This window comes from Polypterus senegalus, chromosome 1 (assembly GCF_016835505.1).
Source record: "Polypterus senegalus isolate Bchr_013 chromosome 1, ASM1683550v1, whole genome shotgun sequence".
In the NCBI taxonomy this organism is placed as follows: Eukaryota; Metazoa; Chordata; class Cladistia; order Polypteriformes; family Polypteridae; genus Polypterus; species Polypterus senegalus.
In genome coordinates, this window is record NC_053154.1 from 329346563 (window position 1) to 329362184 (window position 15622).

The 15622-nt window shown below is 40.5% G+C and overlaps 1 protein-coding gene across 2 annotated transcripts in view; it reads right to left on the minus strand.

Moving 5' to 3' along the window:
- Positions 1 to 11149, minus strand: part of march8 (membrane-associated ring finger (C3HC4) 8) — a 197247-nt gene extending 186098 nt beyond the window's left edge. For both annotated transcript variants that reach the window (XM_039737926.1, XM_039737909.1), the window contains exon 1: positions 10909 to 11149. The gene's annotated coding sequence lies outside the window, so the exon portion shown is untranslated. The remainder of the gene's footprint in view (positions 1 to 10908) is intronic.
- Between the last annotated feature and the right edge of the window lie 4473 nt (positions 11150 to 15622).

Genomic DNA, 15622 nt, shown 5'->3' on the forward strand with positions numbered 1-15622 from the left:
TAATTTTAACAATAGTGTAACTAAGAATGCAGCAAAATTAAATATGGTGCAAAATCCTGTCACTAACAAATAAATGATGGTATTCACTACCACCTAACTGTTTATTTTCAAAGGATAGTTGAGGTTATAATGCTTTACCATTTTGTAAAGAACATGCGAGATTAATTTCAATGAGAATTTAGCAATGTTAGATATACTGAAAATATTCTGAGAAACTTTCTCCGATGTTTTGTTTCTCATCGAGCGAAAACTTCATGCACTCTCAATCTTCAACACTATGCTAAGGTCCATGAGGCTGAGCTGCCTCGGTTAACAAATGCTTCTTGCCCTAATCTTCTTTAACAGAATCGAAACTGGCTCAGATAAGCTGGGCGTTATGATTTAAGTGAGGCTTACTCAGTAAGTGTACATTGTGGAATACCCCCATGGTTACTGACTTTAGGCACATCAAACAGTGCCAATGCCTGGTCACTATTCAGGAAGTGGATGCAGAGGTGGTGCGCTGCTACAAGTACAGTGGACCCTTGACTTACGAACTCAATTTGTTCGCGAGGGCGGGTTGTAACTCAAGTCAAGACTATTTTTCCCATAAGAAAAAATGGAAATGCCCATAATGCGTTCCGAACCTCCCACTGCAACACTTACTTTAACCTTTTCATAATAAAAAAGGTCGTATAATGTGCATAATTTACCAAAACACCAATAATTTTTCTAATGTACTAACCAAAAAGTTATAAAAAGTGCCTAGCCTACCAGAAACAACAATTTCATACTGTACTCACCATTTAATTTGACATCTTTGGGCTGCAGGAAGGGAGGAGGAGGAGGAGGAGAATGAAACGGAAGGTGGTTATTGTTTAGAAGGAGCCTCCTTATGCAAATCTTTTCTTTGTAAAATTGTCGAGATGGTGGATTTCGACATGCTGTACATATTAGCGAGATCGGTCACACAAACACCACTCACATATTTCCGCACAATTTCCTTCTTCGTTTCGATTGTGATCGCTTTCTTTACCTTCCCTTCTTTCTTTAGCAATTATGCGTCTTAGTGAATTATATATATATATATATATATATATATATATATATATATATATATATATATATATATATATATACACACATATATATATATATATATATATATATATATACACATATATATACACACACACACACACGCGCGCTTCGCAGCAGAGAAGTATTGTGTTAAAGAAGTTATGAAAAAGAAAAGGAAACATTTTAAAAATAACGTAACATGATTGTCAATGTAATTGTTTTGTGACTGTTATGAGTGTTGCTGTTATCAAGGATTTGATTATCATTATTTCTTTCAATCAGGTTCGTATTTGGAGGATGTGTTGTGTTCAAGTTACATTCCTTGTTTGTCAACCATTGTAAAGATAACAGGTTTCATTCATCGAAGTGTTCACTACCCAAATCGGTACTCGTGAATCTAAGATGTAAGATGGCATTCCCGGTATTAAGTTGTGGATTTGCCTGCGAATATTTAGCGGCAGCGTATCTATGAACTTAATATAAACTTAAGCTTTACACCTTGCTTTCCTATTGGTGTGTAGAAAGGCTTGTTCAGCTTCAGAGGGTTGTTCCTTTCTTACTGCATCAATAAACAGCTCGTCTTCCTCTTTATCTGAGACATCACACACTGCATGCACGGGTTTACCTTTCCCAGTCCTGCAAACTTTAGCGAAGTGGTTCAATTTACCACATTTTTTACACTGTCTTCCTTTAGCTGGGCATTGACTTTTTCCACCATGTGCTTTGTTTCTGCAGTAGCTGCACTTATGAATATGCTTTTATGCGTCACTTGCTTCATATTCTATTGCTGCCTTCTCAATTGTGTAATGCGTTTTTCGTTCAGCGCTCTTTGGAGCTTTTCCTTGTTGTCTGCGTACTGCGTTCACAGTCAGTTCACGTGAGCCGCTCAGAGTACATGCATCGAAGGTTCTCAGCTGTGCTTGTGCTATCTCATACGATCTTGCGATGTCCACGGCTTTATTTAATGTTAGCTCAGATCAGGGACTCAAAAGTTTGTCGCACTTTCGCTGAGTTTGTGTCAAACACTAGTCTATCCCGGACCATCTCATTTTCGTTTACATAAGCACAGTCCTTCATCAGCAATTTTAAATCCGTTACAAAGTGATAAAAAGTCTCGTTTATACCCTGTGTCTTCTCATTAAACTTGTATCTCGCGAATATCGTATTCGTCTTAGGCATGTCAAATGCCTCAAAGCGGTCATAATAAGTTTTCAGTACATTGGCTTCCTCCTGGGTGAGAGTCCATATGTTAAATGTCTCTTCCTTTTTCCACATTCCACAGGAGCAGGTAGCTGCATTTCTCACTCTCGTCTTTGCCTTTTAGTGGACCAGAAAATATCAGCTCCACGTGCTGTTGAACTTTTTCCATTCTCCCGGCAGGTTAAGAGAATCCCAGTCAATTCGTGGCGAGGGAACTCCAACAAAATCCATGACTGTCCTCTATTCTGACACCATGTCTTGTTTTCACAAATTGTGAAAAATGAAATGATGGCGAGACTTTCTTTTAAAGTACGCAGGGGAACTTTATTTATAACAGCTCTTACATTCACAGAATCCGTGCTCTAAATTAACTTCTATAATAGTAACCTTGAGGTCCCTTTTTCTGGTGCCTTCCTTATGACATAGGTGCCTAAACCATGCCTGATAATAATACACTTCAATGACATAAATATTACAGTGATCACCTCGATAGACATCTCACCACCCAAATCACTATTCGTGAATCTAAGATGTTTAACAGGCATTCCCGGTACAGCGTAACCTCGGTTTACAACCATTATTCGTTCCAAAACTCTGGTCGTAAACCGAAGCAATTTCCCCCATAGGATTGTATGTAAATACAATTAATCCTTTCCAGACCATACGAACTGTATGTAAATATATATTTTTTTAGTTTATAAGCACAAATATAATTATACCATAGAATGCACAGCGTAATAGTAAACTAAATGTAAAAACATTGAATAACACTGAGAAAACCTTGAACAACAGAGAAAACTAACACTGCAATAATTTGCGCTATAGCACTACCAACCGCTGGCTAAAAGCAAAAAAAAAAAAAAAGTTTTAAGCACAGGAAAAAATGAACATTTGAAAAAATCCGTAATATAATAAACCACCAAGAAAAATAACATTGCAACAATGCACGCTATGAACAGATCGCTGGAAACAGAAGTGAAAACAAAATCAAGACCAGTGCATTCTTTAACTGCCTTCTTATCTTAATGCGTCCAGCTCTCTCTCGTGCTGCCTCTGTCTGTGTGTGTGTGTGCGTCTGTCTGTCTCTCGCACTGCCTGTGTGTGTGTGTGTGTGTGTGTGTGTCGCTCTCTCTTGCTCACTGCACAGGAAATGCACAGGGAGAGACTGAACATGTACAAACCGAAAGGGAAACTGGCTTGTTCATATACCAAGTGTGTGGTTGCGAATATTTAGCGGCTGCGTGTCTATGGGCAGGCAGTCAATTACGTGGGAGGCGTGCTGATTTCCGCAGTAGCTGCACTTATGAATATGCTAAGCACAGTCCTTCACCCACGAATATTTACCTTATATGGGCAGGCACTCAATTACGTGGGAGGCGTGATGACGCAGGACGCAAATCCGCCTTACACGGTGACCAACCTGCAGGCTATAGCCGTATACAGTATGTGGACGAAAGTAGGTTCCAGTTATGACCGTTATGCAAAGAATTTTGAAATAAACCTGCCTAACTTTTGTAAGTAAGCTGTAAGGAATGAGCCTGCCAAATTTCAGCCTTCCACCTACACGGGAAGTTGGAGAATTAGTGACGAGTGAGTCAGTCAGTGAGTGAGTCAGTGAATGAATGAGTGAGGGCTTTGCCTTTTATTAGTATAGATAAATCACTGCACTGACCGAAATTACGTCCACAAACATGCATCTTGGCTCCAACTAACGCTTATGAACGCTCTTGGCTGTTTGTTTACAATCGCACAAGCGGATACACAAGACCGCATTCAGGTTGTAACGCAAGACATTAGTCGTAAATCAAAACAAATATTTTGGTCATAAATCAAGTTGTTCACATGTCAGACTGGTTGTATATCAAAAGGTCGACTGTACTTTGGAGTCCTCATCAATGACAAGTTCAACTAAACTAGAACCTCAGAGAAGCTATATAACAAAGGGCAAAGCTGGCTCTTTTTTCTAAGTGTTTTCTTTAATGCGAGTAGCGAAATCCTTCATATTCTACTCCGTAGTGCAATCTTCTCAGCTGGGGTGTGCAGGGCCGAGACAATGTGTTGCAAAATTTCTGCTCTCAGGCTGTCTCAGCAAGAGTGTAGGAACATCATCATACACACAGCTGAATTTGGAGTCTGTGCTCCACTGAATGTCCGTGTAGGCAGCTGTGTAGCATATGTGTGCGTGGTAGTAAAATACAGCTCAAGTTTCACAGCACGTCTCAAAAAGTTTCCTTTGCGATGAACAAATAAAAACAAAGGAGAAACTGCATCAGTTTAAAGTACAAAATATTCAGGATTATTTATCGTCCAGCACGGATGTCTTGGAAAGTGCTTTTAAAAAGGGCTGGGTGATTAATCGAAATCAACATTCAGAACCTATAATCGTTCAAATTTTTCCAGGTCGATTATTTCAATTACTTTCCCTTTAAAAACACTACCGCGTGTGGAGTCACGTGACTCTGCTCCATTACGTTACGTTATTCCGCCGACATGTCGAGCATGGAGAGCTTAAACACTGACACAACTGAGCAATAAGAGCAGCTTGTACCCAAGAAAAATGCAGTCTCCGTCATTTGGACACATTTTGGCTTCAGTAAGGATGACATCGAACAAAATGAAGTCAGATTCAACACTTGAAGCAGAATCACGTTACTGAATATGAACAGTGCATGGCACAAAAAAAACAAAAAGAGACTGACAAGCGCCCAGCAACGTGCCTCCACAAAGTAGATGTCGATAAGAATGCCACACAGTATGAGAAGAGTTCAAGAAGATGGAAAGAAATAACTGACGCTATTTGTTATTACATCGCAAAGGATATGACTCCCTTGGCTACAGTGGAGCGGGGGTTTAAACACCTCGTTAAAACTCTCGACAGAAGATACACTGTGCCATCGCGATCACATTTTTCTAAAACTGCGCTGCCAGACATGTACAAGACAGGTTGTAAAAATGTAGCTGCTGAACTGAAAAATGTTCAACACTTTGCAGCCACATCTGATCTCTGGTCAAGTAGGACGATGGACCCGTTCTTGAGCCTTACTTTGCACTACATTGACGACGATTGGAAGCTGCGCCAGAGATGCCTTGAGACGGCATATTTTCCAGCCGATCACACGGCAGATATGATTGCGCAAGGTCTGAAAGATATGCTTTCTGAATGGGACCTCGCGGAAGAAAAACTTTCAGCCATTATGACAGACAACGGTGCAGAGATGAGCAGCTATTTGGTGTCCCCCATGCTGGATAGTGAGGCAAATCCACTGGACTGGTGGAGGAAGCATCATGTACACTTTCCCACTCTAAGTAAGGTGGCAAAAAAGTATCTCTGCATACCAGCTCCCCATCAGAGCGGGATTTTCAGTTCGGGCGGAAACATTGTTACATGCCTCAGGTCCTGCCTGAAACCTGAAAAGGTTAACATGCTCGTGTTTCTTAGTAAGAACTTAGAGTAAATTCATGTTCATATAGTGACATGACAAGATCGCTAAGATCACCTCATGCAACAGTGTTTAGAGAGTTCGATTTTCATTACAACAATCTGTTGTTTACATTGATACATTGCGCAATAAAATATTTGTTTACAGAAGATGCAAGAAATGCAGTGTTTAAAATATTATTTACAGGATATCCATCCATCCATTTTCCTACCCGCTGAATCCAAACACAGGGTCACGGGGGTCTGCTGGAGCCAATCCCAGCCAACACAGGGCACAAGGCAGGAACCAATCCTGGGCAGGGTGCCAACCCACTGCAGTATTTACAGGATATATAAGAGTTATTTTATTTAGAAGAGATACTGCTTACTTTCTACTTTTAATAAGAAAAACATTGAAAATAATTTATTTTGTTTCCAAAAGTGCAAGTTATTTATTTTTACTTTTTTTAATAAGAACAAAGTGACTGTTTGTTTTAGGCAATGTGTGCTTTAATTTCAGTTGTTCAACATTGATGTTCAATAAATAATCACAGATAGTAGATAGTGTGTTTCCTTCAATTATTTTAAAATCAAGCAATGCACCCTTCATTCAAAAATCTCTCACTTGTAATATGTGAGCATATTTACTGTACAAAACTTGCCAGTAAACTATGAGGGAAAAAAAAAAAATAATCATCCATTAATCGTAATCGAGTTAAAATGATCAATTAATCGAGATTTTGATTTTTGGCCAAATCGCCCAGCCCTACTTTTAAAACATATTGTATAAAATGTGGTCATAAATACTACTTAAAAAATGTGCAGTCAAAAATTTAATGAAAAGTTTTCTGTATTAATATTTCTATAAAAAAAGTTACATGCAACGTCTCACTTCCAAAAAAAGTGCCTTTTCATATTTTCCCCCATATTTGTTATAACAAAATTTCATTATAACAACATTTTTTGTGGTCCCATGAATTGCATTACAATGAGATTCATTTCCTAAAATATGTGCCTCACACACAGCATGTGAGCAACAGGTTACCATCTGTGTTAATGTGAACCTCCTTTTATAACATTTAGTGACAGATTTAGAATGTTTCTTTAAAGATGGTGAGGATATGAATATTCTTTATTTAGTGGTGCTTAAAGAAAAATAAATAAATAAATCACTATACATACAATAAATTAAATAACAGCCAATCCACCACTGGGCAAGTGCCCACTCCAGCCCTGAAGCATTCTGTTCTACTAGGCAACCCTGGCATCTACTCAAAGCGCGCTTCTTAGATCACAGTACATAATATTTGTATTCATTTGCAACACTCCAGAGAGCTCACATTGGTCTTTAACAATTCATCACCATGGATGTTATCAAATTAGATCTTGAGGTAATCTAAACATGTCCCTTCTTAAAGCTAACATTTAAAAATTAACAAACAAAAAGAGATATCCAATGCAATGCTCCTTCATATCAGTATAAGCACATACAGATTTATTTCCAGAATGCCCAAACCCAGTCTCTAATGAATTACAGTTTCACATTTAAAACAAACAGCAACAGCCACACCAGGAATAAGCATTTTTAGAAACAGAGCAGCAAGTCTCAGCGCCATGAGAACAGCTCCTGTTAAACACATCCACATGTAGAAAAAAGCCCCCTGCGACAAAATGAATACATTTAAACTTAGCTGCATGGTACGCTATTGAACTTCTGAATAAATAGTAAATGAAGCATACGGCATCAATCGTGGCAATTCAACTTCCGAGGCAGGATGACCAGCGCGAGGAATCTGCCGAGCGAGGACTGAGGGGGGAATGGGTGTGGGTCGGCAGCCAAAAATAATAATAATAATGAATGGCCGGGGAAAAGCAGGTCATAGGAAGAAACCAAACGAACAGCAGCAGCTGGCACCATTAAATGACTGTAATTTTAGATGACGTATAATGAAGTGGGTCTTTGGTGTTTGCTTGTTTTTACAGCATTTGGCTTTGATGATGCTGCAGACAGCCGACTTGCCAGACACCTCCTTGTGGAGTGAAATCACAGTCATGTGGGGAGATAAATTTCACATTTAAAAATGGAGGTGGGGATAAACCAAACACTGTTGAGTGTTTCACATATGCCAATCATTAAACAAAACTTCACCTCACACACCCATATTCTAAAGCTCGGCCCATCAAGTAGATGCCAGAACATCCGATATACGAACATCTCTATAGATCACCGGTCGTCTGCTCATAGGGAGACGGTTGATAAAAGGAGGTTCACTTTCATCTTTTGATCAATATTAACAACAACTGAAATGATTACAGTGATGTTTACGCGCAATTTATAGAATGCCCTTTAAGTTAAGCAGTTTGACAGTTCTTCACTTTTGCCGTTTGACTATCCTGGCCAGGTGGTTCAATGCAAAATCAAAACATCACTCATTCATATAATGCAGGTTTATTACCGGTATAAATGTTTCTTTATAAACCCGGGTTATTTCTTCTTTGTAAGTGCTTTGCCGATTTCTGTGTTATCATTTATTCAGCAGACGCCTTTATCCAAGGAATCTCACAAAAGCCAGTTATAATATATGCTAGATTTAAAACCAAGAACAAGAAATTACACCTGGGATTAGACGAATACACAAATCAATGTTCTGAAGTAGCTACACTCAAGAAGACACTCTAAGCATTTCCAAAACTTTAATAAATATAAGCGTTTTCTAAAGGTGCCTAATAACGAGTAAAACGGGTGCAGTTCAAATAGCCAAAAGGAGATCATTCCACAGCTTTACATCAAGAACACAGAAGCACTGTCAGGTCTTGTTTGGAGACAGGAAGGACAGTCAGCCACAGGCAGGCAGTGGAAGAACAGACACTTCTTGAAGGAAAATACGGATTGAACAAAGAAAGACGAGCAGAAGCACAAGTCAAGATTAAGAGTTAGGGTGTAAGACATTCAGTGCATCACAATGCACCAGTGCCATATAAACAAAGACTACTTTTGTGAGCCAGACCAGAAAAGGTTCTTCATGTCTGACGGAGCCGTTAACATTATGGAACATCTTTTGAAATTCTTTTCCTTTCCAAGTTAAAGCTTTAACAATGAACTCGTGATCTCTTTCCTTCATACAGCACTTTGTAATTCATGCTTCCTTCCAATTACCTCGGAAGTTGAATGTCAGAGCTGGAAATGACATCACACCCGAGTTGACCTCGTTCTAGTCACACGTTCAGAAAAACCAATAAGGAAGCCTCCAGAAAATCCTTAGTTGGAATGAATACCATTTGATAATGCATCACATCATACACAGATAGAATCTGGACAGTACTGTGTGTGTGTGTGAATGACTTAACGAGACACAAATAGACCAATTCTAATAAACAGTACAATACTACAGCTCTCACTAAAGTTCATGGCGTAGGTTGTCATTTTGCATTGAAGTCAGACAAACTCAGACTTGACAGACCAGACCCAAGATTCTGAACAGGAAATCTGACTGGTAGGGACCTTCCAGTTGCAAATTCCAACTTGCCAGTGCAAATGGAACGCAGCATTCTCTTCGCTGCAACTACAAAAAACAGAGTATCTGTGAACTACACTTACACCTTGGACCACTGCAAAAAGCAGTTAATTCATTCGTTATATTTAACGATGCCTTCCATGAGGTGTTCCTTCATTTCCACCAAATTTTATTCTTTTGTTAGGTTTGGTAGACTTTACTATTTCAGGGGAAAACTTTTTAGCAGCAGGAAAGAACAAATATAATGCATTGTGACACGTATAAGAAAGTAAGCAAAGACACAACGTCTGAAAACAAGCATGAACATTAGTACAAAGAAGAAAAATGACCTTTAACAGTACACAAGATCAGAATTCAGCAGCCTTCCTACAAGTAAAAGAATTCAAAATGATTATAAGCTCTGGGAATAAATGATTTCTTAAATCTGTTGTTATTCACCCTTGGAAACCGAAATCTGCAGCCTGGTAGCAACAGCTGAAATTTAAGAAGGAGAGAGAGAGAGAGAGAAAAAAAAGGAAGACAATGGCTACGGCGTGAAAGAAACTGACTTGGCCTTCTTTCTGACTTGCTTGTGACAGAGGTCGCTGCAAACCAATCATTTTAATGCGAATTGTCACAATGTTGTTTTTACAAATTCATGCAAAAGCCCAACATGTGTGTGGGATTACTAAGGAAGTCATCAGAATGTGTGACACACGGCATCCAATTCACCAAGAACAAGCCCATAAGTGACCCGAGTTACAGAAAGATGTCAGATTTATTAATGTGAACCCTTAACAACAGAACTCATACACCATCTTTTATCAATTACTCTTATTTTCAGTTCCTGTGTACTGTTTATAGTTGTCAATACATTTTAAATACCACTGGCTTGTTTAGTGGCCGTCATTACGGTTTTGTCCAACAAATACTTTATAACGTAGCAGGATGACATGAATGCTTTGTTCTGTAAAATGCCCTGTAGTGCCGTCTGCAATGAGAGTTACTGTACAAAGATTAGCTTTGCAAATCGCAATGGCAAACTGGTTCCAATGCGAAAGTTTGTGTTTTTTTTTTTTTCTCTTCCGGCATTACGCAGTCGTCATGGAGTAAAATAATCCGTATTTCATGATAAGCGACTCACTCTGGGACCCCGTTATGGTTAAATATTGACGTATGTAAATCAAACAGAACGTCGATTGTGTTCTGCGGGGAAATCGTCGCTCCAAATAGTCAATCGTCACGGTATAACAAAAGTGCAAAACCGAAACAATTAGCAGACGTCTATATGCAGTCACTTTAAAAGCAGATGTATTGCTAAACGACTGGCTTGAGAGAAGCAGCGATTTCGGGATCGGACGGCAGCTCCTCTGCCACTAGAGCACGCTGCCTGCTCAACATGACATACCGACTGTTCGGGGATAAGACGAAGACCAAAAGTCGAGGGCGCCTGCACGCCACCGACACGTTTCTTTCCTTAGCAGACAATACAGACGACGACTGCCGAGAATTCCCTGTAGCTGCACACCTACCGTATTCCGTCTACATGCGAATTCCCAATTGTCACTTTCCATCGAGAGACACGTTAATTAATTTAAGTGAGCCTCCAAGGTCTAGCAGTTTCAAATGCGCTCTGCTACAGGCAGTAACTGCATTAAAATGGGTGCCAATACCATTCACCATCGACCACCACACACCAAAAAAGTAACCGTTTTACGAACACATAAATGGGGTTACCTTTACAGAAAACGTCGAGGAAAAACGGAATAAATCACACGTATAACCAGGGTCTTCTTGGCCAAAAGACATTTTCCAAGTGCATTTAGGAACCTCGTTGTATCGTCGTGACCAATAAAACAGCTGTCGTGCCCAAAGGCACTGCCCGGCTGCCCCCCTCTTTTTCCAAGCGAATGGCGTTAATTTGTTTTGTTTATTTCCGAGTCTCTGGCTGAATCTGTGTGCGTCACTCACTTCCGCGTTTCAACTAGAGCATGCGCATCGGCCGAGGCTACAGTGGTGGCGAGCAACACGCATGCGCGTGTCTTAAATCGCGCCGGCAAACCAGTGGAAAAGCGACACGGCGCGGGCGTTGTGTTGCTAGAATTTTTGTTTATATCCATGATTAATATAATTAAGTGCTCAGTTTCGGATTTTTTAAATTGTAAAATGTTCAAGTACTTACATTGTTTGCTGTTATTTTACCTTAACGTCATCCGTTTTACATGCTTGATGCAGAGCCTGCAGGGATTCATCGCAACCCATTTCATAATTAGTGACCTATTCCTGCTTTTGATTAACTAATTGTTTAATACTCCCATACTGTGCTCAGAGGAACTGTATGTGATGTACGTTTATACGGGTTTTGGACAGATATTTTCTGAGTAGAGTGTACACAAAGACAGACACCTCCCGTGGCATTCACTTTTTAAAGTCAGGTGTCAATTAAAATGACGCCACATGTAATTTGTACCCGTGTGCTCGTTAGCAAAACATCTCTAAATAAACAGGAGGGCAACTCATGATGATATTCATCGTCTTGCATAAAATTACACATACATGTTATAGTCCTATAAAAATAACCAACTGGGGATTATTGAAATAGAAAGACTAAAAAAAAAGTACATGGACCGTTACAGCATGTTTAATTACAACAGAAGTCCAGCTAAAAGTAGGGATTAGAAGGATAAACTGTAATTATAGGACTCGCACAGTCTTGAATCTGAGAAGAAGTACTGAGGACTGTTTACAGTAAAACGTTCTTTGAGGTGACACTTTTATTTTGTATTGTTGACTGCTTTTTATTACAGTGCAGTTAAAAATGGCATTTAGCTCAGTTCCAGTTTTGTCTGGGGCATTTTTTCAATTTGTTACATTTGTAGATAGATAGATACTTTATTAATCCCAAGGGGAAATTCACATAATCCAGCAGCAGCATACTGATAAAAAACAATATTAAATTAAAGAGTAATAAAAATGCATGTAAAAACAGACAATAACTTTGAATAATGTTAACGTTTAACCCCCCGGGTGGAATTGAAGAGTCTGTCAGTGCAGCAGGACGGTGATAGCAGTCTGATGCTGAAGCTGCTCCTCTGTCTGGAGATGATCCTGTTCAGTGGATTCTCCATTATTGACAGGAGCTCGCTTAGCGCCCGTCGCTCTGCCACAGATGTCAAACTGTCCAGCTATGTGCCTACGATAGAGCCTGCCTTCTTCACCAGTTTGTCCAGGCGTGAGGCGTCCCTCTTCTTTATGCTGCCTCCCCAGCACACCACCACGTAGAAGAGGGCACTCGTCACAACCGTCTGGTAGAACATCTGCAGCATCTTATTGCAGATGTTGAAGGATGCCAGTCTTCTAAGGAAGTATAGTCGGCTCTGTCCTCTCTTACACAGAGCATCAGTATTGGCAGTCCAGTCCAATTTATCATCCAGCTGCACTCCCAGGTATTTATAGGTCTGCACTCTCTGCACAGTCACCTCTGATGATCATGGGGTCCATGAGGGGCCTGGGTCTCCTAAAATCCACCACTAGTTCCTTGGTCTTGCTGGTGTTCAGTTGTAAGTGGTTTGAGTCACACCTTTTAACAAAGTCCTTGATTAGGTTCCTAAACTCCTCCTCCTGCCCACTCCTGATGCAGCCCACGATAGCAGTGTCGTCAGCGAACTTTTGCACGTGGCAGGACTCCGAGTCATATTGGAAGTCTGATGTATGTTGGCTGAACAGGACTGCAGAAAGCACAGTCCCCTGCGGCACCCCTGTGCTGCTGACCACAATGTCAGACCTGCAGTTCCCGAGACGCACATACTGAGGTCTGTCTGTAAGATATTTCACGATCCATGCCACCAGGTATGAATCTACTCCCATCTCTGTTAGCTTGTCCCTAAGGAGCAGAGGTTGGATGGTGTTGAAGGCGCTAGAGAAGTCCAGAAACATAATTCTTACAGCACCACTGCCTCTGTCCAGGTGGGAGAGGGATCGATGAAGCATATAGATGATGGCATCCTCCGCTCCCACCTTCTCCTGGTATGCGAACTGCAGAGGGTCGAGGGCGTGGCGGACCTGTGGCCTCAGGTGGTGAAGCAGCAGCCGCTCCATGGTCTTCATCACATGTGACGTCAGAGCAACAGGCCGGAAGTCATTCAGCTCACTAGGATGTGATACCTTTGGGACTGGGGTAATGCAAGATGTTTTCCAAAGCCTCGGAACTCTCCACTGTTCCAGGCTCAGGTTGAAGATGCGCTGTAGAGGACTCCCCAGCTCCAGCGCACAGGCAGCAGTCATGGCGATACTCCATTTGGTATGTTTCTTTGGAGACTTTTCATTAACTTTTCTTGAATTTATTTTTTCCTTTTTGGTCTTGGCATTTACCTTCATTAATTTGTATTCTTTACCTGTATTCCTCTTTCTCACTCACTACATGCAGTATAATATACTGTGTATATAAAATATGTATATTGTAATGAGACACAAAATAAAGAAAGATGGGGACACCACCCAGTTAACCCCATTTCAATTTCGGTTGTTATCAAAGCCAAGTAGCAAGGTTTTAATAAGTTTCATCATTGATTGCTATAATGTATTGTTCAGTTGGGGAGTCATAACGTGACTGGCGAGGACTGTTGAGGCTGAGGTTATAGAGCCTGGGACCAGAAGGACAGAGTTTGGAGGGGAAACGGAAGTGATGTCACTGGTCATCAAGACTCCAGCCTTCACTTCTAAGGGTGAAGAAGAAGAATGTTTGAATGACAACACCAACCCACAACTCGGAGTGGAATTTCTATTGTAGCCCTGAAGATACCCCCAACTCACACACGTATGTGTTTGTGTGTGTGTGTGTATAAATACTATATATAGTATGTGCTGGGCAAACATAACATTGTAAAAAGGGCCTTGGTCAGAGAGGTCAACAAGAACCCAATGGTCACACTCACAGAGCTTCAGCAGTTCTTTACCGGGACCATGCATGTGTGTGTGTGTGTGTGTGTATATAATTTATATAGTATACAATGTACATAGGGTGGCGCAGTGGAAGCGCTGCTGCCTCGCAGTTAGGAGACCCGGGTTCTCTTCCTGGGTCCTCCCTGCATGGAGTTTGCATGTTCTCCCCGAGTCTGCGTGGGTTTCCTCCCACAGTCCAAAGACATGCAGGTTAGGTGGATTGGCAATCCTAAATTGTCCTTAGCATGTGCTTGGTGTGCGTGTGTGTGTGTGTGTGTGTGCGCCCTGCCCGGGGATTTGTTCCTGCCTTGTACAGCTGTGCTGAGTACGATTGGCTCCAGCAGACCCCGTAAACCCTGGGTTGGATAATGACTGATTGACTGGGAATGTACATATAAGAATGTGAAAGTGAAGGTCTATGCTGCGGTGTGCATATTTATAGCTAGTAATCCACAAAGGGAGAAAATTAGTCACATATCTTAAAATGTTTTTTTATTCCCAAACTTTCAACACGTACCAGGCGTCATCATCAGATGAAAATGATTAGACATCCAGGAATCCAAAGCAGTATACAGCAAATGAGGCTCAGTTAGGTGGGGTTCAGAGGGTGTTGGTCACAAAGTCTTTATTATTTAAGCGTCCTTCTTCTTAAGCCTGATGATTAGACATACTGGAATCAAAGGCATTTATATATATATATATATATATATATATATATATATAAATGCCTTTGATTCCAGTATGTCTAATCATATTTGTCTGATGATGGTATGTGTTGAAAGCTTAGGAATAAAAATCTATTTAAAGATATGTGATTCACTTTCTTCCTTTCTGGATTACTTACTACAAATATATGTAGAGTGTATATGTGCACAGTATGTACAGTATACAGTATGTGTATATTTATGCAGCGGATTCAGAAAGTCTTCAGGTCCCTTCACGTCCTGCGCACTTGATTGTGTTGTAGATTTAATTTTAAATAGATACATTTGTTCCTGCTTTGCGCCTTATGCTAGCCTGGATAGGCTCCAGCAGACTAAGCAGGTTAGTAAATGACTGACTTGCCACTTTTGCCCACCAGTTTACATTCAGTAACCCATAATGACAACGTGAATGGTTTGCAATTTTATAAAAACTCAGAAATTGAAACCTCTCATTCACAGAAGTTTTCAGAGCCTTGCTGTGGCAATCCAAATTGTGCTCTGGTACATCCTGTTTGATTTATTTTCCTTGCGATGTTTCTAGAACTTGACTTGAGTTAACTTGTGGCAAACTGAATTAACTATTTAAGAAAAGCAAACATGTACCTGTGTATCTAAGGTCCTACAATTCAAACTGAATGTCTGGACAAAAACCAGGCCGTGAAGTCCAAGCAACTCAATGCAGACCTCCACAATCAAATTGAGGTGAGACACAGATCAGGGAACGGGGATAAAACCATTTCTAAAGCTTTGAATCTTCTCAGGAACACAGTTGCCTCAATCGTTGTGAAATGGAAGACATTTGGAAT